The 27,487-nt window shown below is 39.4% G+C and overlaps 1 protein-coding gene across 5 annotated transcripts in view; it reads left to right on the top strand.

Moving 5' to 3' along the window:
- LOC149236731 (SPX domain-containing membrane protein OsI_17046-like) overlaps positions 1–27,487 on the top strand; it is a 396,789-nt gene that overhangs the window by 79,832 nt on the left and 289,470 nt on the right. The window contains exon 1 of one of the 5 annotated variants that reach the window (XM_089372476.1): positions 5,529–6,099. The exons of 3 other annotated variants lie outside the window; for them this stretch is intronic. The gene's annotated coding sequence lies outside the window, so the exon portion shown is untranslated. Of the gene's footprint in view, positions 1–5,528; positions 6,100–27,487 lie in introns of those variants that run through there. One more of the 5 variants, XM_089372473.1, reaches the window with a different exon arrangement.

The following is a 27,487-nucleotide window of genomic DNA, read 5'->3' as shown; positions in this document are numbered from 1 at the left end:
CTTATCGATAAAGTTTTATTTATATATAAAACTTGTAATATATTTATTAAAACTAAAATGTTTATTGTTTTGACATTTTAATAAAGAGATGTAAAATATGGAGTTCACGTATGTTATTTAAAATAAATATTATTAATACTAAAATATTTTAATATTGATTATAAATAAAATAAAATAAAATAGGTATAGTGTGAAAGTAATTTTTTTATATAACTATTTTATATTTAATATAAAAATGAAGTGTAATTTTTGCTATATTTAATATATAATATTTAAAAATATTAATAATATAAAAAATTTCAACGTCGGCCATATACTAATATAAAAATGAAGTGTAATTTTTGCTATATTTAATATAAAGTTGATATATAATATTTAAAAAAATATTAATAATATAAAAAATTTCAATGTGGGCTATAAATTAGTATAGATAGATTTTAATTCTAGATTAGAGGGATTAAACCTCTCAAGATGCAAAGCTATTTTTGAGTGTAAAATTTAAGGGAAAGTTTACATCTCTAGAGATTTGATTCATCTCGGCTCTTATTAGGTTAATATACATGAGTTAGAGTTAATATATACATAGTTGATTTTTATTTTTATTCTCCACATTAAAATGTTAATATATGCCTCGTCATATTAGGAAGTACAAACCCCTCTCTCTCTCTCTCTCTATATATATATATGACATGTTACATGTCAACTATATATCAAAGATGGAAAGAATTACAAATTTATGTCATATCATGAACTATGAAGAATCTATTAATAAAATAAGAACTCTCTCACTATTTCTCTCTATATAATAAATGTTAATATCTTTGATTTAACATGCATATCCAAATATTTGATTTCTAACTCACATTAAACTTTTTGTGTTATCAATATATTTTTAAATATTATATATAAATTCTATATTAAAAATGGAATAAATTGCCCCTCTTATCATTTGAAAGTGAAAATATAAGATTTTTTTTTTTTTTTTTTTCAAATTTAGATTATTTTGTTTTTCTCTCTATATAAAGTTGATATAAAATTATGTTGTTTGTGATTGACACGATTATTAATATATTTTTGTTTTAAATATTATGTCAATTGAACATACAACAAATTACACATCATGCAATATCAATAATATTATTTTTACATGTCATGTGCCAACTCCATATTAAATAGTGAAGGAATTACATATTTCCCTCATACTTAAAAGTATTTTTTTATACTTTCAGTTACTTTATCTCTCTATATAAAGTTGATATAAAATTAAGGTGGAAATTTACCTGTTTTTATTTATGACCAACATTGAATTTTTTTAGTGCCTCTTGGCATAATAAAATAATTCAATATTCCTACACACAAACACACTATAATTTACTTCGAGGGAAATGTATAATTCCTTCTATGCTCAATTTGGATTTGACATAGCTTTGAGAGTTAGCTCAATTGGTTGAGTTCTTGTCACTGAAGCACCTTGATAATGGGAGGTCACAAGGTCAATTCTCCTAATGGGAGGTTCTGGAAAAAATATTAGTAGCAAAAAATATTTTAATGTTGGTTAAAATAAAATATTTAGATGTCCATTTTAAATTAAGATGCTTTTATAAAGTAAGTTTTTTTTTAATAAGTTAGGAATGATTTAGTATTTATTTAAGCAAATGATGGCATTCTTGTAACTCTTGGCTACCACTTGAGAAACCATACCAATAGGAGAGGTGAAGATTTTTTTCCAAATTTATCACTCCAATTTTTATGATAGTATTATATAAAACAAAGTACTTAGATCTATTTAGAAATCTACTAGTTAAGCTAGAACTAAATCTTTTAACTAGACCAATTTGCTTGCTTAGATACAAAAAAATCAAAATAAACATCTTGACCAATTATGTTCAGGGTGAGTCCACTTGAATGGCTATAGGATCACCTTCCTCTTCATCACTTGCAGGGGAGTCCAAATCTACAACTTTCCTAGCAAGAATAGATAATTTTTTGTCTAGTTTTGTTAGTTGTAGTTACAAGGCATCTATGTCGAGTAGAATCTCTTGTTGTGCTTCACTTATTTCCACCAGGACCTTGTCCTTTATGGTTTCAATTTTCCAATAGTGATTGATAGTTCATATATGTTGGGTCTGCCTAACAAGTGTTTCCTAGGTATGGTATCTAGTGATCAATATTTTCCTTTACCTTTGCATAAGATTGGATACATTGTTCCACCCTAGCCTCTTGATATACCACATCAAATTTGTCCCTTGCAACACTAGATGTGTGCACCCAATATCAAGTAGCATAGGCTTCAACGTTAACTTGAGCCCTCAATTGGAGATGCTCCCTTCTCCCATGACATCTATGACGACCTTAAGAAGAGTTAGGATGTGGTATGATAAAGAGCTCACTGGAGACATGAAGAATAAGGAGATAACTTGCAAGGGGGAGTGAGACTTTGAGAAATTGAACCCAATGCTAACCATTGACCAAAAGAACACAGAGAAAAGGGATGGGAGGGTTGGGCCAACCAACAATTTGGAAGACAATGATTCTGAAAACTAGGAAGTGAATTGAGAGGAGGAGAACTTGGGTTGATAGAGTCAGAAGGGCACTCTATTGCTTTAACTAGAGGGGGGTGATTATAGGAATTAGAAATGCAACTACGAAACAAGGAAAACCAACGGAAACTCACCCAAACAACATACAGAGTTGGATGTCCATCCAAAAACACACAACGTCTAAATCTAGCTAACCATAAAACTGAAATAGGTTTCATCATGGTTGGGGAATGCTCTAGGGCCAAATTGTAATAATAATTAAGTGTCAGAGTGAACATTGGTGAGTGTAGATTGAGCTTGAGGTGATATCCCTTAACAACCTTCGCATTCATGCTAACACAGAAAGTATATGAACGATCTAGTTGTCTCGTGCTCGTGATTGCAGGTGGAGGTGGCTACTTTGGGGATGAGCATCATCATGTGGGAGTTTTGGAGTGAACACCTTTCGTGGAGGGTAAAGTAAAAAAAATTCTTATTTCACTACCAATCGTACATAATTTCTTATTGTGTCAAAAGGTTTTTCTTATCATCTTGTATGAGGGAGATGTTTAATGTATAATTCCTTTCATACTCCATCTAGAGTTGACATGTGACATTTAAAAAATTATTGATAACAAAAGAAATAAAATCTATTAAAAATAAAATATTTTAATGTCCATTTTTTTTATATATGATTGGCGGAATCGGTAACACGCCAACTCTCATACTCACGTGACATGGGGTCGATCCCCGACGACTGCCACTATAACCTTTAGGTGCAACTGCACCACCCCTAAGCATAGCGCACGAGTAAGACGCTGTTTAGACGTGTGACCTGCACAACGACACGGACACCTTAACAATGTGTTCATTGACCAACAAACCGCACCCCTGGAACTATTTTAATGTCTATTTTTACTAAAATTAATTTTATGTCAATTTTATTTGACTAACTATCCATATATATTAATATAAAGATATAATAAGTCTAATAATTTAGAATAAATATTTCTTTCTAAAAAACATTTAAATTTAAAAAAGTTAAAATATGTACACCTTTGTGAATTTTAACGTTCAAATTATTTAAAAAATATTTTTTATAATATATATATAGTTAAATTATAAAAAATCAAAAAGATTTTAAGAGATACATATCTTATTTGAATAAATCCATGTCTACTATCTTTACCCACTAATATCTAAGGCGTTGTATTGATAGCGCGATAATTTGCCTAAATTCTTTCATGTATATCGCTTTCAATTATATTAATATTTTCAATTATCACTCTTTAAGTTGAATCCAAGTGTCGTACCTTTACTCACTAGTATCCAAGGCCTCCATGTATATCCAACGTGCATCTTTCTGGATAATGCGATGTTAATTTCGAGAACCCTTGCATGTTACATTCCGTGTATGTCACTTTCAATTATAATGGACATACATGTTACTATCACATGATTTGCATAAATCCTTTCATGTATATCACTTTCAATTATATTAATATTTTCAACTACCATTGTCTTCAACTTGAATCCAAGTGTCACTAGTATCCAAGGCCTCCATGTATATCCAAGGTGTATCTTTCTCCCTTGCACGTTACCTTTCGTGTATGTCACTTTCAATTATAATGGACATACATGTTACTATCACATCTGCCCTTCTCTACATTAATCTGACAAGGCATGGTGAGGGCTTCCCTTCATCACGAAGCTTCATTACGAATGGAACGGTTGATTGGATGATCCAACCCGCGTGGGTCTTTTAAAGGCCCTGTCAGGATCCAATCAACCCGCGTGGGTCTTTTAAGGTCCTTGTCAGGTTAGGCATGGGTATGGGGCTGGTTATTAATATTTACCATGTTACCAATTTATTAATGTGGGTTAGTGCTGGTTAGTCGTTGGATTTTGTACTTATTTAAATTTAACCAGTGACATAAATGCCACACACCCACTAATAGATTGATAGTATTATAGATAGGGAGTTGTGTTTGATGTGATTTTTTAGAAGTTTTTACGATAGGGTTTTTTGTCTAATTTTTCTAAAATTCTGCATAAATTTATTGAAATCACAAGTTTGATAGGTAATCTTGTGTAATAAGAGTGTCCTAAAAGTTTTCTAGGGCGCTGAATCCATATATATAGTCAAAAAACTAGTTTAAATAACAAATCAAGATTTTACCTCAATTTTCCCACCAAATTTCAAGACCAAAAAATCCAAAAAATCACACTAAAGACAACTCTTTATAAATAACCCATAAAAATTAAGCTTAATAATGGATCGATACCAACGTGCCAATCTCTCACCCCAATCACGTACATACCAGCTCTATCATAGTCAATGATACCCGCTTGTCTCCTCTAGTGTGTATCAATTTCAATTATATTGTACATATGTCCTTTACAAACTTCATGTGAGGACTAATGAAATGCATGTTTTTTCCAAAAAGAGGTGATAAATCTTTCCGCGAAATCTGGCAAACATGTGAGGCCTAATGAAATGCATGTTTTTTCCAAAATGAGGTGATAAATCTTTTCGCGAAATCTGGCAAATATGCGGAGTCTCCTCTGCTCAAACTTTTTTTTCCCTTTACTTACTAATTTACAAGGCGCATAATATTTCCTTACACTTCACTTTTCTAAATTATAATTTTTTTTCAGGAATGGAAATGTTTTTTATTTCACAATATTATTTTAATGTTGTGTGTTTCATTGAACACATGCCACTCATTATTTCCAGTTGGTTGTTTGGGTGAAACTCAATAAAGTGACATTGAATTATTTCTCGGCACTACCATTCGTCTCTTTGAATGCGCGACAAAAGAAACGAAAAACTCCTTTTTGTAGCAATTTGGCTGTTACGCTGTTAACATCGAAACATTATAAAATTGATACTGACTCTGAAAAGTACGTGGTCCAAATTCATTCTGTAATATAAAATATGACTTATCCAGAGAGATTTTTAAAAGCAAATTTTTGAAATTTCTGCCTCGACAGTGGTGCCAATTTTTAAAATTGCTTCCTAATACAATCCTAAAAAGGAAACTATAGTTATGAACTTTGAGACCCTTGCGAATCTTAGAGATTTTCCAAAATCGATGGTTCTGTCTTCAAATATCCCGGGCTTTATAGGCAAACATTTGATTACTGCGCAATCTTAAGTTTATTTGCGGTGACGCGTGCTGGAGATCAGATGGATAAGTAGCCCTCTTTTACAGATCACGGTGCCAAAACCAATCGTTTGATGATGATCCTGCGGCGGTCACATGGATAAGTAGCCGCTTTTACATACTATTTCCCCGAAGCAATAAATTGACATTGACCCTGAATTATCTGCCCTCTGTCCTGGCCGTGATCCAAATTTTGAGGTCTGCAAACTCTTTTGCAGAGGGAATCCGACGATCGACACAGTGGGATTTTTTTTATTGCAGTCCACTGCTAGGAGTTAAACTCTTCACAGGACTTTAAATTTTAGCGATCTGTACGTCTGGCCAGCTTCAGGGATTCTTTGGAGCAGAACCTTTATTCGCGCAAAGAATAGATAGCACGACCTTTGAAAAGCTTTTCTGCTTGGAATTTTTCTGTAAGATTTCTGACTTCATGCATCTCGAAGACTTCTTATTTTTTAAGACGTTGGATGGATTGAATGTTTACAGCTGATACATAGTAGGCGAATGCATTTTATGTTTTGCTTCATTTTAGTTTGTTTGAAATTTTCTAAGAGCAAGAATTTAGTGAATGAATGCGTTGTCGGGGTGATTTGAGAGGTTCATCAATATTTTCTCCGTGTTTAAAATTTTGACAGCAAGTTTAATTCATTAAGATACGCTAGCCACTCTAACCTGTCTGAAACAATCGTTACGTAGTAGGAGCGAAAAGATGTTGTGTGTCAAGGTGTTACATGGTTTGTAATGTGTATAGCTTTCATTATGATGTAAAACACCGATAATTGTTGGAGACATGTTTATTCTCAATAGTTTGGTGAAGCCTAACTGCATATGAGTGCAATTGGAGTCTGCCTAACTACTTCTAGCCCATCATCATAGCCTTATTTACCCGTTGATCAGATATAATATGGAATATTCAGCAATCAATATTTAATTGTTGTCCGGAAGGATTAGTTAAAAAAACCCAATTTCTGATTTTAGATGGATTCTGATCGTGCTTAGAAACTGACTATGGTATTTAATAGTTGTTTGGATGGGTTTGTTAAAAAACCCAATTTTTTATTTTAGATGGATCCTGAACATGCTTAGATACTGAGATTGCTATCAAAGAACAGTTTCCAAAGATGACATGATAGATGGCAAAAAAGCACGCTGAAGCTGAAAGTGATCAGATAGAGATATTAGTAAGGCAAAGAGTATCACAGATCAATGAGCATGCTCCAAGCAAGCAACCAAAATTAGGAGAAGGTTTGGTGAGATATCAGGTAGCAAGGTGGAGACTTGTTACTGCAGAGGCATGTTACAGCTCACTAGTAGAAGTTGTCATGAGAAGACCATATGCATATGAATAGGAGGTCATATATAAGTTGTACCTTGGGAGTCTGATGCAGGTGCATAGATGGAGCACAAAGTTCGAGGAAGATTGGACCGAGGCTTGCCAATGTGATGGGATGTCACATGATGATGTTGGGAGAGATTTCAAAAGTTTTGATAGATATTTGCATTAGGATGTGAGAGGAAATATTTCCTAATGTAAATGTAATTAATGTAGCTTCAGTTTCCCATATTTGTGAGAAGGGGAAATGAACCATCACTTGTGACTCTTGGTTACCCATGTTAGCTTTCTTTATAAAGAAATGAGGGTTGAGAAGAGAGTAGGCAGATGTGTGCAGAAGAGGCAAAAGTGCAGCAGTAGAGTGGAGAAGCTCCAACGCTAGGAGGAGAGGCAGAGGATGAGAGGCTTGGGCTGCACATGCCCACATTGTAAAATCTGGCCAACTTAATGTATGCAGAATTTGATTAATGAACAGTTTCTTTATGTGCCTCTGTGTGTGTATTTTCCTCTGTTTGTCTATTATCATTGAAGTTGTTTATCTACACTTGTTAAGAATCTAAAATATGTTGAGAAATGTGTTATGGTTGTATTGATATGAGTTGGTTTAAATGCATTTTAGGGCTGAGAATATGTATCTAGCTGTGTGTGTATGAAGTTGTAGCTTCATATGGCTGTCGTAGTGGATGTTGAGGTATTTAGAATGTGTGATTGCGAGTCGTGGGTGAGTATAGCCACTACTGGCATATGGTAGTGTGTATGAGAACTTGTGAGCAGGCTGAGATGTTGTTTGCCTGTTTGGAGTTAGTTCTTGCGCTGTGGTTGGTTATGTATGTGTCAAATACATTGAAGACTGTCAAGACTGTGAAGCTGTGTTGCGTGTGTTAGTTTGTGCAGCGTATGAGTGACTGTGTGGTCTATGTATGTTGTTGGTTGATAACCCCGTGTGTGTGAGGCTGTAACTGCAGATTGTGGTCGTAGTTGTCATTGATGTGTTGTTGGGGTATAGTCGTGAGACCTTATAATCCGATTGAATCGATTGAGATTACGCCTTGTAGCTTTAATTGTTGTGTGCGTTAGTCATGCAACGTTGGTGTCGTGTTGTAATTGTTCCAAACCCGTGGAGGGAAGTGTCTGTGCGTTCTGGAGATGATTGAGCGTGTGTGTCTGGTGATGTGAAGCCCATGATGGAGTGGTTGTTGTGCGACTGTGTAATTTGAGTGTTGTTAGAAAAAAATAGAGCACCATTGTTTGGATGCAGTCACACCTGTTGAATAGAACACGATGTGTTGTTGGTTATGTATTCCCCTGAGGTTAGAGTAACCCGCTTGTAGCTTGTAGTTGTGCCAACATTACTTGTTGAGTCGTTGTAGTTGCCAACATATGAAGAAAACCCTACAGATTTGATAAGTGTGAGTTAGAGAGGTAAATCTCCATGAAGAAGGGCGTAGGAGGTCGTGTGTGGTGTTAAGGAGTGACTTAGGGCCATGGAGAGTCGATTGGGAGCAAGGCTGAGTTGTTTCGGCTTCTTGGAATCTGAAAAGACGAGTTTCTGGAAGCGCTACAAAAATATTTCGTAGCACCTACAGATTTTTTACTACGCTATGAAAATATTTCATAGCGCCTACAGCAACACAGATTTTGGGTTGTGTGTGAAGCTTTGAGAGCTTGGTTTTGACCTGTTCGTCATGCCTTGATGAGTTGAAGCCCTTGTAAGGTGAATGAGGTTTGGAAAGAGTAGGAATGCGTGAGAGAAGACTCTCTCATGGTACTCGTGAAGCAAAACCCAGATTTTCTGGTTTGATTGCACATTTCAAGTTAAATTTATGAATTTTTAGAATTTAGATGAAAACGAAGCTTTGGGATTTTTTGTGGAGTATCCTGGGGTATTGGGAGACCGCTGGGGCAACCCGACACTTCCCCATCAACATATGTTGCAGCTTCACCTGCAACATGTTCCATTTCCTTTCTTCCAGAGGGTTCATCGATAACCCGATACTTCCCCATCAACCTATATGGTTAACACATGGATATTGAAGTGTCTGGAATTGGTTGAACAAAAGGTGCAGGATTTGGTTCTTGCTAATTAGGATTAAATTCATCATTCAACTTCAAGCGAATCTCTCGTAGATGAATCATCAGGCTATGTAGGATTTGGTTCCTAGCAAACAAAAGTGGTTGAGAGATTAGGGGCTTACATCTGGTGATGAAGTGTAAAAAATCAAGCCTTGTTCGTACTAGTCTCATATCAAGGACAATTGGAGTGATGATGTCGTGTCAATGTATGACAAAACCACCATAGGTATAACCCATCTAATGAAGCAATCTAAAACCAATTTTTTTTAGTAGGCTTACTGAATTGAGGAGAAGACTGCTCATGAGTAGCCAACTATGCATGAGAAGAAGTGGCATCAAAAGTGTCAAGAACTTCTTCCTTCTCTTGTATGAAAATCAACAATAGGAGGAGAAGATTGCCCATGAGTCACTACCACTGTATGAATTGATGCAAAAGTAGGTGCAAAAGTAGATGCATCAATAAACAAGAGAATTTTTCTTGAGAAGTGGTGACCATCTTTCTCCAAAAAGTTGATCAATGCTTCTTGCTCCTTTGATTCATCCAAGAGCTTTTTGCAAGCTCATTAATACTATCTGGGATCTGGGATTAAAATATGATTTATATTCAAAGATCTGGGATTAAAATATGATTTATATTCAACACTCTTTGAGAAATTTCAACAAACAGTTAGCAATCAATACTTTTGTCAAACACTTTGCAGATAAAGTAGAAATGCTTGTAACATAAATAAATATGAGAGGCAAGTGCTTGAGAGAATTACAATGCTCAAACGAGTTCAAGGAATTTGGCACAACTCTAACAATATAGTAGTTTGACTCTGCCTTAAGAAATGATAACACCTGCCTTAAGAAATGATAACACCTGTCTCAAGAAGCAACTCGGCCCTTGTTGACCACTTTGTGTCAACTACCCTATCGTAGCATACATTTTTTCAAAGCATTCCATCATGTTCGAGCAGTTAAGCGACCAAAAATCATCATCATCTTTTAACATTTTTGTCAAAAGTTGTAATCCCAAATTCTACAGCCCTGTGGGCCTTCATTGTAAAAATGATTCTAGTATAACTATGAAGCCATATAAAAACATCTAGGTAGCATAAGATTTCTTGCTAAAGAGATTCACTCTAGGGATTTTTTAACCCTCTGCCAATTATTCCCATTTTTGAACCCAAATAATTGGTATAGTTTTTCTCCCAGGCATACCCCAAAGCTACAGTGGGGCTCGATGGCAAGGTCTTATGTGAGTCCTAGCGTTATTGAGTATATGTATTTTTATCATACAAGGTCATATGTCTTGTGTCGCGGAATTTGGTAGTGTCTAGGAGGTCATGTGTCAATTGTGAAATTCCTTTCTAATGGGATGTTTATGTAATATCTTGATGTAATAAATGTTGTCTAGGAGTATTTTTGGTGGATGGTTACTCATAATTAGACACCACTGCCGAAATATTTTTTTAGATCCACTTTGAGGGTGGAAAATATGTCTATTCCCCTCTAGAGTCATTTTAATTTATTTTCTGGCAAAAAATGACAAAAAAATTAGTTAGAAAATGGTCAAAAAATAAAAATGAGAGGAAATAAAAATTCTCTCCAAGTGGAAAAACGAATTTTTGGAGAAAGTGGACATTCCCAAGGAAGATTGAATTTGAATGACTCATTTCCAAGGAGAAAAATCCCTCAAAAATTCGTGGGTACAAAAGAAATTAATTTTCTGAGGTCCTCCATCAAAGGAACAATCAATTTATTAAAAACTTATGGACCAAGGTGGTTAAGTCAAAAGGGATTTTTTGATGAAAAAACTTCAAATAATATCTTTGGACCAGAAAAAAAGGCTTTATCAACAAACTCGAATTTCATCTTCCAGATCAAGGGACATAATTAAATTTTGGCACGGATCAAGCATCAACTAGCCGTTATTCTCTAGGATCAAGTCAAAATTGTGCACTTCTTTGGACCTAGTCATTTTCCACTTACAGGGAAATCTAGATCTCTCTATTTTCTATATAAGGAAGCTATTTTGCTCCTCATTGTATCATGTACTCATCATAAAATCATTTTGGAACGAGCTAAGCCAAGCTTTGTTGCAGTTTCTATTTTGCAATAATAATATCAAAAGTCTTTGGGGGTTTATTCGCGATGGTGTTCCTTTTCTGCTTCATGTGGTAATGTTATTTTGAATCATGTTCTTAATGCTCTACTGAATATAATTGCCAAGTTATTATTTCATTAGCCAACAGTTGGATTATCTATTTTCACAGGTATTTTGCATTAGGTTTTGGGTTCAGAAAAGCATTCTAGCTCACTTGATCTAGCAGGTATCTCTAGATCTTGGTTGGGCACCTATTTTACGTTGGAGGAAGTCATCCAGCTAAAGTAAGAGGGCCGAGAGGGATTTGAAGCTAGATATGGCCTCTTGAGGCCTAGATCTATCATTTTAGGGCCTTAATCCACCAACGCTCAGCCACAATTGGAGGCTGCAAGCTTTATTAGGGCTAGATCTCATTACAAATTAGGGTTTCAAGGGTTTATCATTTGGAAATTATTTGTGGTTATAAATTACAATTTTGGCATAGATCTAACTTGTTTTGTTTGTAGGCTAAGTAGAAGAATTTTTTGATGTTGAAAGTTGCAATTACAAGCCCATTTGAAATAGCAGAAAGGTACAGAGGCTAGTTAGGCCTAGCCGCAAGATTAACTTGCCAAGAAGCCATAGCCGTAGGTCTTGTTTGGCTCCTATAGCCGCAACACAACCCTAAAAGAGCCAAATACCCTAGAGACAAAGCATTGAAGGCTAGACAAATTCATTATAATTGATTTTGGGACTAATTTCTTGTGTTTGCAGGCCTGTTACCGCTCAAACTAGCAGGGGTCCTAGTAGGGGATCCTAAAGAGCAACTAGTAGATCAAGGGGCAACAATGGAGTGATAATCCATTGTCACCTCAGCTAAGGCTCCCTGCTCTTTACGAACTTTCACCAATGGGAGGAGTCCCGGTATGAGAGGAATCACAAGGAAGGATGGATCAATGATAAGATATGGTGGTTCCTAAAGCCTATTCACAAAAGAGACTCAATTAAGTGGCTTGCTTGCTAAAGAAGCAAGGTGATGGGCTCTCTAGGAAGGGCTAAGAGGATACTTGAGCCTAGGTTTGGAGAATATTTCTTGACAAGAAGCTTCCTAGACCTAAGAATCCTTGTGGAGGAATGGTTTCAATGCAATCCTTGTTGAATTTAAGTTATAAAGTTGCGGGACCACAAAGAACCAAAGTGGACCTGAACTAGGTCAAGGGTATGGAGTGGATCAACCAAGGAGGGGCTTAGCCTAATTAGGGGAGAGAATAGGATCAAAGGACAAGTTTTCTTTTGAGATTTGAATGCAATGATCCAAGTGAGTACACTAACCCAAATCGACCTAGGGCAAGAATTGGTCTTATGGCTAGGGCTTCCTATATCTTAGGATTCCACTGTCGGATTTACCTCAAGCATGGAGGACCTTTAGAGAAAACACCAATGCAATAGTGGACCAAAAATTGAGATGTTTGGATGGTTACAAAGGAATTCGATTGATGCCCTAGGTGACCCTCTAGGGTTAGGCCTAGAATTGGAAAGAGTGAAGAAAAGAAAGATAAATTTTACCACCAAGAGGATGAAAGGATCAACGCCTTGCTTAGGGGGCTTAATGGAGTCAAGATTCACCTAAATCGAGGAATTTCATGAACTAAGGAGCCCTAATTAATCTTCACTAGCCTATTCAAGGTCAATAACTAGATAATTAGAGATTTATACTTCAAATTTACCGAAGAGATGAAGTTTCAAGGTCTTACAACCTAACAGGGGCCTCTAGGAACATTCAGCAAATCCCTCAAAGAGAAACACATCCATTAAATCACTTATTCAAGGTCCCAGAAGAATTTCGCATTACATTAACCCATACAAGAATAATGATAACACTATACATGCATTTGACAAGTAAGATAACAAGAATAGCATTAAAAGTTCACTTACATGAGAAGGAGAGTATATCCGTTCATCAACTTTGCATTATAAATAAGCTCCAAAGATAATAGCGAAAATCCAAACATCATAGTGCATCAAGAAACTCCAAAAAGTTCATCCCAACAAAAGTGCGAAAATCTCTCAAGAGATACCACTCCAATCCAAGTGATGATGAGAGGAATGAATGGGCCTCTCATCAATTTATACAATCCATAAAAGACTTTAGATAGCCTAATTGGCCTAATTGAGCCCCAAATAATAAAATAATGTGCACCAATAACATTCCTTGGTGACAAGCCCACCAAGATAGCTCAAAATAGAAAAATAAGCCTCAAGAGGGAAAAATAGTAAACATGATGAGTTGTTGGGCCATTGAGAAGGCCTAATGGAGTCCAAAGTGTGCCAATGTGCGAGAGTAGGCTCCAAACATAGTGAAAAGGGGGTTGCCCCTTGATATCCAAGCATGTCACATGTGGTGTCCCCAAGTGGCCGTGAGGGCACAATGGCATCCTCATGGGTCTCCAAGTGGATCGATGATGCCTGTAAACCATTTGTAAGGGATAGAATGATTAGAGAAGCCCTCCCTTTGTTTCCTGTAGTGAGAGACATCCTTATCTGGACCCTAGAACCTCTGACAAGTGTGTGGTACAAATGTGAATATGGTGATCTAGATGCATCATCTTCATCCAAAAAGGTGGAGCACGAACAATCATTGAATGGTGTTGGGGATACATGAAGTACTCTCTATTATGGTGGAAGCCCATCGCTCTCAATGCCCCCCCTACAAGTGCCAATGTGGCCCTCTGAAGGGCTTGGACCTCATTTAGAAAGACCAAACCCCAAATTGAGACCCACTTGCAATCATGCATAAGATCTAATGCATCCCCTTGCCCTCCAATACAACAGATCATTAGAGTAATCAATTATAAGAGTTTACAAATCATGGAATCAAATGGACCCTTCATGGTGGCATGCCCTTCCATAGTGGGTTGTGGCATGTACAGGTGTCTCCAAGCCCAATAAGGGGTTAACCAAGGACCCTATTAGGTGGTTTCAGCCTTTAAAGGGAGTGACATGTCCATGGTACATCCATTAATTGGTAGGTGGCATGTGATATATGTTGATTTCTATAGCATCAGATGTGCTCTAGCCTCGAGATTTTGCAGAGAGGCTAAGACACATGCATTCTCCAGGACCCAAAAATCGTTTGGGAAAATTCCACCTAGAGATGGTTTAATTAAAATAATTAATTATTTTTAATGTATTCCTAAGTCTAAACTTAGGAAATGTGATTAATTAAAGGGTACTAATTAAATCTGGTGCGAATCTTCTAGAAGAGGACGAGAATCAACTTCCAGTTAATCTTAGTCTTTGATTATGTTTTAATCTTGGCCTTTGGTGCTCCAACGAGAGATTATAAGGAGCAGTTCGATGGACACTTGGAGGACACACCAAGAGAGTGAGATCTAGAGATCAAATTTCTCATGAGTAGCAACGTTGAGTTGCATGAGAGAGATCTAGTGATCTTCTTGCAGTGAGGTGCAGGGATTGTAGACTGGAGGGTACTTTTCTAGTTCCGGAGAGTGCAAGGCAGAGAAGGCATCGAGAGGTTCAGAGAGGTAGCGCAGTGCTTTAGAGGGAGTCCGTAATTTTGCTGGGAAAGTCGAGTTCTAGAGCCAAAAGTCAGGGTGTGAGACCGGAGGGCCAGAGAGTTGAATTTCCTGTCAGTAGAAGATCAGAGGAGGAGGTGACGCAGTTCCTAGAGGTTGTGACACAGATCTGCGTAGGCTGACGCAGAGGCAGCGTGGGGCTAGCCATCCAGAGCCTAGATTAGATCCGGATCGCCAGTAACAGTGTGAGAATATTTCTCACTACCTCTTTGTCAGTTTATTCTCTGTATCAGATTGCCAGTTTGGGCATCTAAAGGTTTGTACTTAGAAACTTCTGCATAATAAAAAAAACCCTCAGCTGCTGCACCGATTTTACCACATTGGGTTTTTCCGGGGACGTTTTTCCAAAAAAAACGGTGTATATGTGTGTGTGTTTATTTCTTTCCAGTGCTGTATTTTGTTTCCATGGTGTTTTATGTTGTGAAGGCTGTAGTAGATTTATTTCGATGTTTACAGTGTAACACTGTAAATAACTTGATTCAGAAATTAAGAAGTAGGAGAAATTGAATCAGTTGTTGCAGTAGGGGTTCAGGGTAACCGATTTTTCACATGGTATTAGACGGCAGGTGGTTTCAGCCTTTAAAGGGGGTGACATGTCCATGGTACATCCATCAATTGGTAGGTGGCATGTGATATAATGATGGAATGGAGAGGGTATCTGGGGAAGGCTCCAAGCCACATACCATGGTACAAGGGTAGCTAGCTATAATAAGGGAAACCCACACTTGGGTATATGAGTGTAGGAGGGAGCAATCATGGTACATGAGTTACCCCGACCTTTGTTGTTCCACCTTCCTTTATGTGCCTTTTTGCCTTTGATTAATTTTTCTTCATATCTACTTTGGGCTTCAGGGGATGAGAGCATGATGTGTAGGATACAACAGTGGATACCACCCTTTAAGGTGGCGCAGTTCATTGCCCACCAGGGGTTGGGACTGTCATGGGTTCCTTAATGTGGAGGGGGCTCATATAGGGCCCAGGCCGCATAGGAACCAGGGTGATGGCCATAGATAAGGGGTAGAGTTCATGCGTGGCTTTTGCCCCTGTGCTAAATTTGTATGTCCTGACCATCTTTTTCATTTTGTGGTACATTTCTTGTTGAGAGTGGCTAATTATGCTTTTTCATTTCTTTTTAACTACATCAACCTCCAGGGCATCGTTCCAGGCCCGACCCAAAGTGTGGGCAAGGGGAGGGGGAGGCTAACACTTTATGGACCTAGTGGACAAATATGGACCCGGATAGGAAAATGATCAATGGGGTTAAAGTGAGTGGAGGGAAGCAATGTATATGGTGTCAGGAAGCGGGACCACACAACCAAAATCGGTATTTCCCATGTAGTGCCAATCCTAAAGCTAATATGCAGTAAAGGAGATCCCATGAGACTAGGATACAATGCTAACCACCAAATCGGGCAAATGAGGCAAGAGTACAGACCTAGCCCACTCTTTCCGCCAAATCCCCCCACCAATCCATGCCCCAAAATGTCCATGATAAGTAAACAAAATGACTCAACTACACCAAAGAAAAGCCATACTTTCGGGGTTAGGAGGTCCACCTTCAAACATACGATCATAACAGATGGGCGAGGGACCACATGACTAGATCAGGTGGCGGAGATGGGGGCACATCAAGCTATCTAGGAGAAAAAAATTCTCCTATGAACACTACCCATAGGTGGTGGGTAACAAGGCCTAAGCGAAATTTTTTGAGGGTTTGTAATCTATGATCCATTGATCATTGGGATAACACCTCTTGTTGCAGGCATGTATATCCTTGTGGGACGGTTTTTCTCTTTTCATTTTGGCTTGGGGAACTCGCTCATTCATTTACTAGCCCTCTAGGCCTACCCGCAGGCTTGGAGGTCTCATCTTCATTGGCCGCAAGCCAATCTTGAGGTCTGATTGCATTACATTTTGTCTAGAGCTAATCTCTATGGTGATTGCAGGGTAGCATGCCTCCTTGGAAGGCTTGCAGACTTATTTGTGGCTCAAACATTGGTATTTGAGAGCTCACCTTGATATAATAGCCTTTAACGCTAGGACACAGGCTCTCAAGGCCTTGTTTCTCTCAACCGTGGCCTTTTGTTGACTATCCATACATTGGATCTGAAGCATACTCATTGCAGACCTTAATCTCAAGAGTAAAGACATAATAATCAACCCTAAACAGTAAGGAAATAACACATAATAATCAGAGTAAAGTTAACAAGTGTTTGGCTCTTGTTCTCACATCTTTGATCACTGATTTCATGTGATTGTCTCTGATCTTAAGCTATAGTAATCTGATCTGATCTTAACAGTGGCATCTTTGAAGTCTGGTATGTTGTTCCTAGCTTTAAACTTGGATACTGTGCATTGACTCTTGTTCCTCGCTCTTTGGGTGATTAATCTTGGTTAAGTGAGGACTGATATTAACTGATCTTATTACTTCAGTGGACTGATATACATTGACAATAAGCTACAGTGAACTTACCTTTTATTGGCAGTGGCATATCAGAAGTCTGGTACATTTTTTTAAGTTGGTTGCTTGTTGATCTATTGGCATTGGGAAGCTAGAAATAGTAGATTGGCATTTGTCTTGATTCTTCTCTTCTTATCTTGTTGAGAATATCCATTGGTCACTAACCATCTTTGTTTCCTCTCTTGACTAATTGCACAGTTGTTTCTCTCTTGATTAGCTAAGTTGCATTGCATGTCTTGATTTCTTGTTGCATTTCATCTTCTAAAATCACTTTTAGCAATCTCATCTAATTGGCTTATAATTGTGCTCTTGTAATCTCAAGATTCATCTTGTTCTAATTGCCATATCTAATAAGTGAAAGAAGAATCCTAATAAGCATATTTAAGTAATTAAGAATCATTGTTATCATTGTTTCATTTAGTTACATTGAAGTGTCTCTCTAATTGTAATTGGATCTTGTAATCTTGGATTGATAAGTGATACTTGGATATATTGGTTACGAGTGATTTATATTGTTCATATTGGAGCACATTCCTGTATTTGTGATCTCATTGAAGCAATCCTAATTTGGTTATTACTTGCATTCTCATCCTAGATTAGACTTGCATGATTAAAATTTACCTGTAAGCCTAAGCTTGGTTGATAGAAACTTAGGGCCACCTTCTTCATCTAACTAGAGATGCTTGACCATTGTTCAACGGTTAAAACAAGTGACCTTGCAGTTCTCTTGTGGGAAACCCCTTGTAGGAATGGAGGCACTTGGGTCATTAGAAGCAAGAATAGGTATCGTTAATCAAGCCATAGCCTTCTTACTTAGACCTTCTTTTTACAACCTTGGGCGTGACTTGCTTCAAAAGAGTTGAGGAGAAGGCTATCATGTAGAGTAGGCATCTTAATAAAATCAACCAAGATACTGTGTTTCACTTAGGATAGGTCTTGCATTTTATCTTAATCATTGGCAATTGAGATTGTGAGCTTAATCCATATTTGCAAGTTTTACATTGTTGCAATTTACTTTCCTTGCAGTTGCTCTTTTAATTTATTGCTCATCTCTCTATTGTCTATTGGTGCTAACTCATCTTTGGAGCATTTGTTTATTCGGCTACCGGTAACTTGATACATTAATTGTTGTTGCACAAGTGTTTAATTTAATTCGAGCATTTTAGGCACTTGTCTCTCACTGAGACATCTTAAGGATCTAATTTTATCTATTTTGTTGTGCTCAATAATCTTAGTTATAATTTCAAGTCAAGTTGCTAAGATATTTATCTGTAACTCCTAGAATTGTTGATTCTCAACAAGTTCCTCATCCATTTTCATCTTTAGGGACTGTTACCGCTTAAACTAGTAGGGGTCCCAGGAGGGGACCCTATAGAGCAACTACTAGGTCAAGTGGAAATGATGGAGCAATAGCCCACTGTCACTTCAGTGAAAGCTCCTTGCTCTTTACGGACTTTCACCTATGGAAGGAGCCCCAGTATTAGGGAAATCACTAGGAGAAATGTATCAATGGTATGTAGGTAGTGATTTCAAGAGCCTATTTAAAGGAGAGACTCTAAAAATATGGATTTCTTGCACTAGAAGCAAGATGAATGACTCTACAAGAAGGGCTAGGAGGAAACCTAGACCTAGGGTTGAGGAGTATTTCTTGATAAGAAGTGCCCTAGACTAAAGAATCCTAGAGGAATAGGGTTTCTAGGCGATCCTTGTGAAATTGGAGTGACAAGGTTGCAGGACCACAAAGAAGACCTTGTGGACCCAAACAAGGTCAAGGGTTTGGGATGAAACTTCAAACAAAGGGTCTTGACCAAATGAGGGAGGAGAAAAGGATCAAGAGATAGGATTTGACTTGAGATTTTAATGCAATGATCCTTGATAAAACCACTAACGAAAGGAAACTTAGGGATAATGGTTTGCAAGCTAGGGCTTGGTACAACTTGAGATTCCACAGTCGTAATAGCTTCAAAATTGGAGGACCTCTCAAGGACACACCAGCGCAACTGTAGACCAAATTTCATCAATTTTGGATGGCTACAATGGATTTAGTCTGATGCCCTAGGAAGCCTACTAGGGTTAGGGCTTGGAAAAGAGAGGAGGTGATAAAAATCTTCGTTTTGGTGATCACCTAGTACTAGACCAGTGCCTAACCTATTGGGAGAATAGAGTCAATGAGATCCAATGTTTAGATATCTTTATACCCAATCAAGGAGTTCCCCAACAACTTCGCATGGCCCTCGAGGATTGATTAGTTAACCTGGGAAACACCTAATAGGGTTATCCATCGAGCCATCTTAAACATAAGAGAGGGAACACCTATGTAGTACTTGGTCTAGTTAGATATTTGAAGGTGATATTTGTGTGAAGTATTGGTTGTGCCCCTAACATTAAGTATGGTCCACTATGATGCATCCATGGTTTTAGTTACCTAATGATTGTTGATTTACACTTGATTTTGAGGAGGATTTGTCAGGTGGTTCATATGAAAACAATAAAGGCTTCAGGAGTTGATTGCCCCACCTCCTCAACAGACCAACAAAGGCCGTGATATCTAGTGCAAAGAGAGAGAAATTGACTTTGATTGTGCAACGTTACCTACCTAGAGCATGTTGATTTTGGGTAGCATCGGAGGTGCTCTAGCTCCGAAATTTTGTGGAGGGGCTAGAATAAATGAGATCTCCAGAACCCATAAATCATTTGGAGAAATTCCACCTGGATGAGGAGTTATTAAAATAATTAATATTTTTAATGGGTTCCTAAGTCTAAACTTAGGAAAATAAAAATATTAATGGGTATTAATAAGAATATGGGTGAGAAACTTCTAAGTGACGAGGATCAAGTCTGTTTTAATCTTAGCTGTTGATTAGGGACTTAATCTTTGTTGATTCAACAACAGGAAAAGTATAAGGGGAGGCTTGAGTGTCAGTTGGAGAGACACCATATTGATCAGTCAGTTTGATTTTTTTGGGGCATGGTTTGCTGAGAAAATTGAATAGGTGATCCGAGTTGCAGTGAGAGGGGCAGTAGTAGAGAGTTGGATTAGAAGGGAGTTCTGAACCAACGAGTACCAGGCAGAGAGGCAGCAATAGCATCATAGAGGCAACGCAGAGGCCTAAGCAACCCACGAAGGGGCTCACGTAGAGCTGACACAGGCTAAGTGGGTTGTTGCAGTGGCAGTGCGAGATAATCGTCGGAAGTTCGAGATCTTGCTGGGAGTTCGATGTTTTGAGCCAGGAAGGCTGAAGTCGAAGATCCTGAGAGCAAATCGATCCAGCAGAGAAGTGACACAGTCTCCAAGAGGCAAGACCTTGGCCCATATAGAGCATATTGTGCTGGGATTTTCGTAGTGCTTGTCGGATTCAACGACTTACTGGATCAGTTGAGACTTGGAGAACGAGGTAAACCCTCGTATGTATTTCTTGCTGCTGTAATATCTTTGAAACATTCGCTGGTGTGAGAGGCAACTTGTTGTACTCAGATTCTTCTTACTTAATAATACAAACCCTCTATATGTTGCATCGGTTTTCCCGAATTGGGTTTTTCCGGGGACTATTTTCCAAAAATAACGATGTCCCTTGTGTATTTGTCTCGTTTTATTTCAGTTCATGATCTGTATGTGTGTGTAGTCTACAATAGTGTTTTCATCGCTATTTAAATAATTAAATAACTTGTTGAATGTAAAAACAAGTAGGAGATGGAAAATCAGTGATTGCAGTAGGATTTATGATGTGTAGATTTAGAAATTTTCACACGGTATCAGAGGATTGCAGATCATAGGAGACTGAAGACATCAGCCGGGAGATCCAGAGAATTTGTTGTAGAGAAGCAACTGTCCCGAGTGACAGCGTTGTTTCAGAGGCAGAGGAGCAACTAAAGGAGTGACGTAGAGGCTCACGCAGTGCCTGTGTCAACATTTCGAGCCTCTAGAGGGTGATGCAGAACCCGAGAGGAGCTAATGCAGTGACTGTGTCAGCTCTCTGGGCCAGCGCAGAGCCTGAGAGGCTCGAAACAATCAATTGTCGGGGTTGGAGAAGCATAGCAGATTCAATTAGTGGAGTTGGTGGGACGCTATCGTTGTTGGTGTAGAATAGTGTCTCTGGAGACAGAGCCGAGATAGAGGGAGTCACTGCCTTGACAAATTTTTAGTCAAAGAAATCTAGATCTGGGTTGCAGCAGCAAAGGAGAATTGGAGAGGATTGATTCAACATTTGGTAGGAGGATTTCCGTGAAGGAAATCAGGACTTAGAGGGAGTCTAGAGGAGCTTGTTCCTTAGAGGTTTTCTTGCACCAAAGAAATCCAGATCCAAGTCTTGCTGGATTAACAACAAGAGAGGGAGAAGAGAACCAATCCTATTTATTGAGAGGAGATGGTGGTCAATGGACTAAGCGATCAGGACAGATTGGATGGAGCATCCAATTTTGTCATCTAGAAGGCCAGGATCCTGGAAATCCTAGACAAATATCGCATGAAGGACTATGCCTTGAAAGTAGTTGTTGTTTCGGTTGACGTTGATCCGTTAAAGAAGTACGAGGAGGCTCAGGCGAAGGGCAAGTGCATGATCCTATACGGGGTCAAAGATCATGTATAACCACACATTGCTGAGAAGGAAACAATAAGGGAGATGTGGGAGGCGCTGACCACCTTTTACCAGGGCACATCCTTCCAATGGAGGATGCTATTAGAAAATCAGCTGAGACAGTACCAGATGCAGAAGGGAGATGAGATCGATCCCTTCTTCCTTGAGGGATTCGCGACCAGTTGACTTCTGTGGGGTCTACACCATATCCCGAGTTCATGGTTAGGACTACCCTGAATGAAGTCACCGAGGACTGGGGGACATTTGTCCAAAGTATCTTGGGCAGAGTGACTCTCCCCAACTGGGAGGGGATGTGGGCATCTCTTCAACAAGAAGAGATCAGGAGGTTGACCAAGGCAGGGAGTAGCAACAAAGGAGCCTAGGTTAAGAAGGAGGAGGAGGAGGAGGAGGATGCAACTCTCGCATCATCGGGGCAGCAAAAGAGAAAGAAGAAGGATATTTCCAAGGTCAGATGCTTCATGTGTGGGGAACTTGGACATTTCGCCACTCAGTGCCCCCGGAAGAAGGGAAAGGAGGAGGCTTCTTACTCGAAGTTTTCTCCAACGAAAGATGACAGGGAAGACGAGGATGACAATTGTGCCATGAGTGCTCATGCGCCTCTGGAGAAGAGGTGGGGCGACATCGAGTTGTAGTCGAGAGGACTACATGATGGGCAGGACCCTGTAGGTGCCCAAACTCTTGGATCACATACGGCTACGGGAGCCCTTAACAACAGTAGCAAAATGACGGGTGTCGGTTGGTACGAGTTGTGATGGAGCAACAATGGTAGAGCTAGAGTGCCAAAGCCTGAGGCAACACAATGGATGTTGTAGTAGTGAGAGAGGCACATAGTAGTTTGCAGCAAGTAGTAGCAGAGGGTGAACACAGATTAGAAACAGAGGTAGCTTCAGCATCACAAGGCATCCATACGGACCAACATGTCAGTGTTTGGGTGAGTTTTTCAGATTCTTACTTCTCAACAACTGAGTTGCAGTGTAGCAGTTAGCAGTGGCAGTGCTATGGGCAGCGTTTGGCAGCATTTTGAAAGGGAGATGCAGTACAAATGTAGCAGAGTCATGGGCAGTAGTACAGGATGCAACAGTGTAGTGGATGAAGGGCATCAGGCCAAGCATCAACAACACAGAGGATTGATGCAGTGGATCAATGTAGTACTTTTGTTGAGAAGTGTTACTAGAGCACATTCTTCGCTAAAAGGGAGTGTTTATTGTGGGTAGCATCGAATGTTCTCTAGCTCCGAAATTTTGTGGAGGTGCTAGAATACATGAGATCTCCAGAACCCAGAAATCATTTGGAGAAATCCCACCCGGATGAGGAGTTATTAAAATAATTAATATTTTTAATGGGTTCCTAAGTCTAAACTTAGGAAAATAAAAATATTAATGGGTATTAATAAGAATATGAGTGAGAAACTTCTAAGTGACGAGGATCAAGTCTGTTTTAATCTTAGCTGTTGATTAGGGACTTAATATCAGCCGTTGATTCATCAATAGGAAAAGTATAAGAGGAGGCTTGAGGGTCAGTTGGAGAGACACCATATTGATTAGTCAGTTCGATTTTTCTGGGGCGTGGTTTGCTGAGAAAATCGAATAGGTGATTTGAGTTGCAGTGAGAGGAGCAGTAACAGAGAGTTGGATCGGGAGTTCTGAACCAACCAGTACCAGGCAGAGAAGCAGCGCAAAGGCCTACGCAGCCTAGGAAGGGGCTCACGCAAAGTTGATGCAGGCCAAGAGGGTTCTTGCAGTGGCAGTGCGAGATAATCATTGGGAGCTCGAGATTTTGTTGGGAGTTCAATGTTCTGAGCCAGGGAGGCTGAAGTCGAAGATCCTGAGAGCAAATCGATCCAGTAGAGAAGTGACGCAGTCTCCTAGAGGCAAGACGCTGGCCCACACAGAGCAGATTGTGCTGGGATTTTCGCAGTGCTTTCCGGAGTCAGCGATTCAGTGGATCAGTTGAGACTTGGAGAACGAGGTAAACCCTCCTATGTATTTCTTGTTGCTGTGATATCTTTGAAAGGTTAGCCGGTGTGAGAGGCAACCTGTTGTACTCAAATTTTGCTTGCTTAATAATACAAACCCTCTATATGCTGCACCGGTTTTACCGAATTGGGTTTTTCCAGGGACCATTATCAAAAAATAATAATGTCCCTTGTGTATTTGTCTCGTTCTATTTCAGTTCATTGTCTGTATGTATGTGTAGTTTGCAATAGTGTTTTCATCGCTATTTAAATAATTAAATAACTTGTTGAATGTAAAAACAAGTAGGAGATGATAAACCAATGATTGCAGTAGGATTTCTGATGTGTAGATTTAGAAATTTTCACATGGTATCAGAGGATTGCAGATCATAGGAGACTGAAGACATCAGCCAGGAGATCCAGAGAATTTGCTATAGAGAAGCAGCTATCCCGAGTGACAACATCGTTTTAGAGGCAGAGGAGCAGCTGAAGGAGTGATGCAGAGCCAGAGAAGTGACGCAGAGGCTCACGCAGTGCCTGCGTCAGCATTTCGAGCCTACAAAGGGTGATGCAGAACCCAAGAGGAGCTAACGCAGTGATTGCGTCAGCTCTTTGGGCCAGCGCAGAGCCTAAGAGGCTCGAAACACTCAGTTTCCGGGGCTGGAGGAGCAGAGCAGATTCGATCAGTGGCGTTGGTGGGACGGTGTTGCTGTTGGTGCAGAACAACGTCTGTGGAGACAGAGTTGAGGTAGAGGGAGTCACTACCTTAACAGATTTCTAGCCAAGGAAATCTAGATCTGGGTTGCAGCAGAAAAGGAGGATTGGAGAGGAGTGATTCGACATTTGGCGGGAGGATTTTCGTGAAGGAAATCAAGACTCAGAGGGAGTCTAGAGGAGCTTGTTCCTTAGAGGGTTTCTTGCACCAAAGAAATCCAAATCCAAGTCTTGCTAGATTAACAACAAGAGAGTGAGAAGAGAACCAATCCTATTTATTGAGTAGAGATGGCGGTCAGTGGACTAAGGGATCATGACAGATTGGATGGAGCATCCAATTTTGTCATCTGGAAGGCCAGGATCCTGGAAATCCTAAACAAATATCGCATCAAGGACTATGCCTTGAAAGTAGTTGTTTTTTCGGTCGAAGTTGATCCGTTAAAGAAGTACGAGGAGGCCCGGGCGAAGGGCAAGTGCATGATCCTAGACAGGGTCAAAGATCATGTAGTACCACACATTGCTGAGAAGGAAACAAGGGAGATGTGGGAGACGGTAACCACCTTTTACCAGGGCACATCTGTCCAACAGAAGATGCTATTAGAAAATCAGCTGAGACAATACCGTATGCAGAAGGGAGAAGAGATCAATCCCTTCCTCGTGAGGTTGTAAGGGATTCGCGACCATTTGACTTTCGTGGCGTCTATACTAGCTCCTGAGTTCATGGTCATCACTGCCCTGAATGCAATCACCGAGGACTGGGAGACATTTGTCCAAAGTATCTTGGGCAGAACAACTCTCCAGTTGGGAGGAGATGTGGGCATCTCTTCAGCAAGAAGAGTTTCGGAGGTTGACCAAGGCAGGGAGTAGCAACAAAGGAGCCCAGGTCAAGAAGGAGGAGGAGGATGATGCAACTCTCGCATCATCGGGGTAGCAAGGGCAGCAAAAGAGAAGGAAGAAGGATATTTCCAAGGTCAGATGCTTCAAGTGTGGGGAATTTGGACATTTCGCCACTCAGTGCCCCCGAAAGAAGGGCAAGGAGGAGGCTTCTAACTCGAAGGCTGCTCCAGCGAAAGTTGACAGGGAAGGTGAGGATGACGATTGTGCCAGAGTGCTCATGCACCTCTGGAGAAGAGGTGGGGCGACATCGAGTTGTAGTCGAGAGGACTACATGACGGGCAGGATCCTTGAGGTGCCCAAAGTCTTGGATCACATACCCTTAATGACAGTAGCAAAATGACGGGTGTTGGTTGGTACGAGGTGTGATGGAGCAACAATGGCAGAGCTAAAGTACCAAAGTCTGAGGCAGTGCAATGGATGTTGTAGTAGTGCGAGAGGCACAGAGCAGTTTGCAGCAGTGCAGTAGTAGTAGAGGGTCAACACAGATTAGCAACAAAGGTAGCTTCAGCATCACGAGGCATCCATACGGACCAACATGTCAGTGTTTGGGTGAGATTTCCAGTTGCATACTTCTCAACAACTAAGTTGCAGTGCAACAGTTAGCAGTGGCAGTGCTATGGGCAGCATGAGGCAACATTTTGAGAGGGAGTTGCAGTACAGATGTACCAGTAACAGTGGTAGAGTCATGGGTAGTAGTACAATATGCAACATTGCAGTGGCTGAAGGGCATCAAGCCAAGCATCAACAACACAGAGGATCGATGCAGTGGATCAGTGTAGTACTTCTGTTGAGAAGTGTTACTAGAGCACATTCCTCACTAAGAGGGATTGTTGATTTTGGGTAGTATTTGATGTGCTCTAGCTCCGAAATTTTGTGGATGGGGTGGAGGGGCTAGAATACATGAGATCTCCAGAACCCAGAAATCGTTTGGAGAAATTCCACCCAGATGAGGAGTTAGTAAAATAATTAATTTTTAATGCGTTCCTAAGTCTAAACTTAGGAAAATAAAAATATTAATGGGTATTAATAAGAATAAGGGTGAGAAACTTCTAAGTGATGAGGATCGAGTCTGTTTTAATCTTACTATTGATTAGGGACTTAATTTCACCCGTTGATTCATCAACAGGAAAAGTATAAGAGGAGGCTTGAGGGTCAGTTGGAGAGACACCATATTGATCAGTCAGTTCGATTTTTCTTGGGCGTGGTTTGCTGAGAAAATTGAATGGGTGATCTGAGTTGCAGTGAGAGGGGCAGTTGCAGAGAGTTGGATCAGAAGGGAGTTCTGAACCAACGAGTACCAGGAAGAGAGGCAACAATAGCATCAAAGCGACAACACAGAGGCCTACGCAGCCCATGAAGGGGCTTGTTGACCACTACGTGTCAACGAACCATATTAGTACACCCCCTTTTTTCGCAAAAGGGATAGCAATTAATCGATGTGTCCGTGCCGTCCAACTTTCATCATCAGCTCGACTTCCAGGATGTTATGTAAACCTTTTCTGCATGTGTATAATGTAAATAATCTCAGCAGATCTGTGTCATGTATGTAACGACCTAGGTAAACCTACTTTTCTAGTGACGATCTCCATTATCTCACCGATCCATTCTTGGATGGTCGACAGAGTTTTCTTCCAGTCTTACCCCAAAGATGGAATGGATTTTGTCGCTACAATCTTAGGCGAGTCCTAGTGTTCTAGATCAAGTCTATGTAAAAGTAATTTTGGAATAATCCTAACTATCTGATTAGGTTATTTTATTACTAATTGCTTGGTCTGCTGGATTATATTTGTGTCACAGAAATGGGTGGTCCGTGAAGGTCTATTACAAATGGGTTTTTCCCTTTATGATGTAAAAAAAGATGAAAATCATGATGTAAAGTGTCTTGAGGTTTGGAAAAATAATTTATCCCCTCATAGGTTAATTAATTAAGTTTTCTGACCAAAAATTAATCAAAATCCTAAGCCATAAATTTAATTAATTTTAGGTCCTACGTAAATTTAAATTCTCCAAAGGCAAAATTCGTCGGTCCTTAAAAATTAAATTTTAAAAGGTCCCGATATTAAGTTAAATTAATTCTTTTGCCAAATTTTAAACCTTTGATCCCTGGGGG

This window comes from Pinus tabuliformis, chromosome 8 (assembly GCF_031772625.1).
Source record: "Pinus tabuliformis cultivar Carrire ecotype Pingquan chromosome 8, CPIR1, whole genome shotgun sequence".
NCBI classification, from domain to species: domain Eukaryota; kingdom Viridiplantae; phylum Streptophyta; class Pinopsida; order Pinales; family Pinaceae; genus Pinus; species Pinus tabuliformis.
The sequence above is the reverse complement of the archived record's forward strand: the minus strand, read 5'-3'. Positions and strand labels throughout refer to the sequence as shown.